Here is a 5544-nt window from a genome sequence, read left to right as displayed (position 1 = left end):
GCTGGTTCTTTATTATTTATGGCAGGAACAGTAAAAGCAAAATTTTCACAATCTTGGGCAGCTAAAGGAATGGTAAAAAAGAAATCCTTTAGATCTATCACGAGGAGAGGCCAGTATTTTGGGATCTGTGTTGGGGAGGGAAGCCCTGGTTGTAGCACACCCATGGGTTGAATCACAGCATTAACAGCCCTTAAGTCTGTTAACATTCTCCATGTCCCTGATTTTTTCTTAATGACAAATACAGGAGAATTCCAAGGGGAGAAAGTAGGCTCTATGTGTCCCTTTTGCAATGGTTCCCGCACCAGTTCTTTTAAGGCCTCCAGTTTTTCCTGTTTCAGCGGCCATTACTGCACCCAAACCAGTCTGACAGTTAGCCTAACAAGAGGAATGGGAGCCAGAGGCTCAACAATGGCCGCTCCTAAAAATGACACCCAATCTGGTCCGATCTGTTTGCCCTTTTAATTCTAAAGGTTCTGATTGGCCAATTTTATTTTTTTTCTAGTTCTTTTCCCAGGTGATATCCCATATTTTTCATCATTTATTTACTATTATTACTATATTGATCTGTAGGAATAGATATTTCAGCATCCCATTGTTGCAGTAAGTCTCTACCCCATAAATTAACAGGAATAGGTGTAATGATAGGTTGGATTATCCCTTCCTAACCATCCAGCCCTTGATGTGGTAAAATCAAAGAACTTTGAAAAACTTCTGAGGCAGCCCCTACTCCAACAATACCAGTGGATGCCTTTTGCTTAGCCCAGTGCCGAGGTCATTGATTTATAGCAATAATAGAGACATCAGCTCTAGTATCTACTAGTTCTTCAAAATCTTTTCCCTGAATAGTTACTGTGCAAATAGGTCTTTTGTCAGACACTTCATTAACCCAATACACAGCTTTTCCTGCTGGATTAGTATTACCAAAGCCTCCTGTTCTGTTCACTGTGCTGCTTCCTAGTTTTATGTAAGGTAATAGCAATTCTTGCTCCTGGGGAGGCAGACCATGGAGTCGAGGAACTAATAACTAATTGAATTTCTTTGGTATAATCAGAGTCAATTATTCCCGTATGTACAGTAACACCTTTTAAATTTAGACTAGACCTTCCAAGTAATACACTGACTGTTCCTGAGGGTAAGGGTCCCCTAACTCCCATGGGGACCTTCTTTGGTGGCTCCCCAGGAAGTAAGGAGATAGGAATTGTGCTGTAGAGGTCTACAGCAGCACTGCCTGCTGAGGCGGGGGACAATTCTTGTACATTTGTAAGGGCACTGACTGTGCCGGGTATGCCTCAGTTTGTTGAGGGGCTCAAGGTGGGGCTCTCTTCCTGTTTCCTGAAAGAGGTTGTCCATCTTTACTAAATTTAGAATGACACTCACTTGCCCAGTGATTGCCTTTCTTACAACGGGGACATACACCAGGACTTTTCATGATAGTAGTTTTTGCCTTTTCATTTCCTTTTCTACATTCCTTTCTTGTGTGTCCAAATTGCCCACAATTAAAGCAACAGCCTGAGAAACAGGGCATATTCTTTCCTATTCTTAATCCAGCCATAGCCTGAGCTAAAGGAGTAGCCTTATGTAAATTACCTCCAATGCCATCACAAGCCTTAATATATTCAGCTAAATGAGCCTTCCCTCTCCGGGGTCTAATAGCAGTTTGACACTCTGCATTAGCATTATTGTATGCAAGAAGCTGTATTACAACATCCTGAGCCGTTTTATCAGTTACGGCATCATACATAGCCTCCTGGAGTCAAGCAATAAAATCAATATATGGTTCTTTATGTCCTTGCCGGACAGAACTGAAAGGATATTTTCCCCCTGTAACATGTATCCTTTCCCATGCTGGTAAGCACACAAAACGCAGCTGAACAATGGCAACATCTCCCATTACTGCTTTATTCTCTAATTGACCCCAATTAGGGCCAACTCCCATTAACTGTTCAAAGGAAACAGGCACAGGTGGCTGTGCTTGTGTGTTTTCCCTTGCCTGAGTTTGAGCTTCATCAGCCCACCAGGTTTTAAACTGCAAGTACTGAGATGGAGTGAAAACGGATTTTGTCAAAGTATCTGAATCGTATGATATTAATCTATTATCAAGAACCATATTTTTTTAATAAAGTTTGCACAAAAGGAGAGTTCGGTCCGTATTGACTAATGGTTTGCTTAAATTCCTTTAGTAACTTAAAAGGAAAAGTGGCCCAATTAGCTATATTCTGTCCTTCCTGCTGGATTATAGTAATGGGAAATTGCCATGCTTCAAGGTCTCCCTCGGTTCTAGCTTTTTGAACAGAATTTTGTAAAGCACTGCCAATTGCTCCAGGTTTCAATGGTGCAACTACAGGAGCAGTAAGTTTTTCAGCTCATTTATTTTCTCATCCATTAAGGGGAGAGAGAGGAGGTGGCCATTCAGTTAATTCAGCAGGTGGAGCCAACGGGCTAGTAAAACATATATTTTTTAGTTTTCCTTTCTTTTCTTTAATCTCTTCCGGTAGCTGTTCCTCACACTCAGAATCTGAAGTTAGTTTTTAACACTTGCCCTCCTCTTCCTCATCTGAATCTGCCTCATCATCTGTTTGAAATGGCTCAAGAACTGCCTTTATTAGTGCCCACACTGACCAAATGGAAACTGGAATTTCTGCTCCCTCTTTGTGCACCTTTTTAAAATCTCTTCCAATTATCTCCCATTCATCCAACTCCACAGTCCCTTGTTCAGGAAACCATGGGCAAAACTGCTTTACTGTACTAAAGAGTGATAACAAATTCTGAGTACTAACTTTCACTCCCCCTCTTTGTAATAAATGCCTTAAGAAATTTAAATAAGCAGAATGTCTGCTTTCACTTTTTCCCATTGTTACCCTGGTTCTTCCGAGCGCTCAGCTTTCCCACCGAGCTTCTTTTAGGACGTCTTTTAGACATCCTCGGGTGTCCTCTGACGATGTGTCCTCTGCTTTCACACGCTCTAGCATTCCTTCACTGGGGTCTTTGTCGCCCCACATTGGGCAGCTAGGAATGTTGGGGTGATCAGACCCAACACCAGGTCATGGGGGTGACGAAATCCGGCGGAGTCAAAGGAATGAGAAAAAGTTTGAGAGAGAAAGCGGGACCAGAGGGCCATCAAGAGTATGGAGGCTGCCAAGGCCCGGAGCGCTGGGAACCCACACTATTTATTGGTGCTCAAACAAAGAAACAGGTGGTGAGGATGTGGGGGTTAAAAGGAAACAGTGTATCAAGTGAATGAGAAGCATAATAGCTGCTTGAGATAATGGGAATGCTAGAAGCAATGAGCCAGCAAGTCTAGCAGACATGCAAGCCCTGCCTCAGCTTCTCTCCCAACACTCAGCTTTTCTCCCAACAGTCTCCCAAGTAACTGGGACTACAGGTGTGTGCCACCACGCCCAGCTGATTTTTGTATTGTTAGTAGAGAAGGGGGGGAGAGTGCACCATGTCGGCCAGGCTGGTCTCGAACTCCTGACCTCATGATCTGCCTGCCTTAGCCTCCCAAAGTGCTGCGATTACAGCGCCTGGCTGATTTTTTGTTTTCATTTTATTTTTATTTTTTGTAATTTGGTGATTTTGTAGTTTTGACAGTTTGTAACTGTACATATTTACAGGGTACAATTTGATGTTTATATATATGCATATATATATATACAGTATACTGATCAAATCAGGGTGTTTAACATATCCATCACCTCATACATTCAATCATTTCTCTGTGGTGAGAACATTCAAAAGCCTCTTTTCTAGCTATTTTGTAATACGCAATACCTTCTTGTTAACCATTGTCACCCTACTATACAATAGAACATTGGAAATTATTTCTCCTAATTGTAACTTTATATCTATTGACCAATCTCTCCTTATCCTCCCTTCTTCTCTTCCCTCCCCTTCTCAATCTCTGGTAACCATCGTTCTACTTTATGCTTCTCTGGTATCAGATTTTTTTTTTTTTTTGGAGGTGTAAGTGAATTTTTATTGGGAAGGGGAGGTTGTCAACTTAAACAGCAACAAATAAAGAGTGAATAAGGAAACTCCCTGTTGCCACAGATATACATGACCTCCTTATGTGATACAGGAGGCATTTCAATTTGTGACTCCATTCAATCTAATATTTCTGGATTCCTACTAAAAAGGAATACATTAAGAACATGGAAAAGTTGCTTATTGAAAGGAAACCCCCAAAGAGTAAGGGAGGGAATGTAGAAATTAAGTTATGTGGGACACTCTTTAAACTGTAATTAACTACATTTTCGTATCTTCACAGTAATACAAAACACAGTCACTTGCAGAACTGGTTCAGATTAAATACTAGATACATTTTTAGTCCTCTATCAGTGTTTGGAAGTTACTTATGTTTATATAAAATGAAGCTATTAATACTTTTCTATAGCAGTAACTGCACACCAGGAAGGCCAAGACAAAACACTGATCAAGGAATGGTTTTCCCAAAGCTGCAGTATGAAAAGACTATAATAAACAGTTGATTCCATACACGTGAATGGGTTTCTTTGCTATAGGAAATCCAAGTGGAATAAGGAATGGAGATGTCTAAAAAGGTTTCTTTAAGGAAAGAAGGATGACACCCTGCATGGATTTAGATTTCAGCCCCTTCTGCAACATCACATTCTTCTCCCTGCACTGTCTGATGTCCAAAGTGTTAGGCTGTCTCTAAGCAACTGCATGATGAGGGTGCTTTGTATGAGTGTTCATTCAGTGTATCAAGTTCAGTTATGGCCTCATCAAAAGCCGTTTTAACCAGCGTGCAGGCAAGCTCTGGGTTATTAAGAATCTCATAGTAAAATACAGAAAAGTTAAGAGCAAGCCCTAGGCGGATTGGGTTGTGTGGGTTGCATCTTTCTTGCTTATATCAAAAGCCTCTTGGTAAGCTCCTTGGGAATTATCGTTTTGGATCTTCACCATATGCAACTTCAGCAAAGTACCGGAAGTAATCACCCTTCATTTTCAGATAGAAGACCTTATTCTCTGGATTAGTGGCATTGACTATTAAATATTTATCCAACAATTCCAGGACCGTGGTGCAGATGGATCTCAGCTCGGACTCCGCTTTCTCCTGATAGTCGTTAATCAGCTGCAAGTTCTCCTCGGAGGTGTAGGTCTTCTGCTGGGTGCTTGAGATGACTCTCCAGGCGGACCTGCGGTCCCGACCACGTTCTTGTAGGCCACAGAGAGCAGGTCGTGCTCCTCCTTGGACAGCTCGGTGCCCTGCTCGGTCACGCACGGCCTTCATGCAGGTGGCCATGTCGTCGTAGCACTCCGCCAGTTTGGCCTTCTGGATCAGCTCCGTCTTCTCCATGGCGGGCGCGGAGCCTGGCCGGGGCGGAGGGCGAGGAAAGCGAGGGCGAGCGCCGACCCGGAACGAGAGGAGCCTGGAAAGCTGCGGCGGGGCGTGGCGGCGAGGCGCCAGGCGAGAACAAAAGGCCGGGAGGCAGCGCCGTCAGACAATGTGGCCGGCAGCCCGCTTTTGTCTCTGGCACAAAGCTGCGGGTTGAGTTTCCCTATCCCCGGACCCCACCGCTGCCG

At 43.2% G+C, this 5544-nt stretch overlaps 1 pseudogene; it reads right to left on the bottom strand.

The window, feature by feature from the left end:
* Positions 1–4597: 4597 nt before the first annotated feature.
* LOC105520702 lies at positions 4598–5317 on the bottom strand (annotated as a pseudogene).
* Positions 5318–5544: the final 227 nt, after the last annotated feature.

The sequence above is a fragment of the Colobus angolensis genome, unplaced genomic scaffold (genome assembly GCF_000951035.1).
Source record: "Colobus angolensis palliatus isolate OR3802 unplaced genomic scaffold, Cang.pa_1.0 Scaffold385, whole genome shotgun sequence".
NCBI lineage: Eukaryota > Metazoa > Chordata > Mammalia > Primates > Cercopithecidae > Colobus > Colobus angolensis.
The sequence above is the reverse complement of the archived record's forward strand: the minus strand, read 5'-3'. Positions and strand labels throughout refer to the sequence as shown.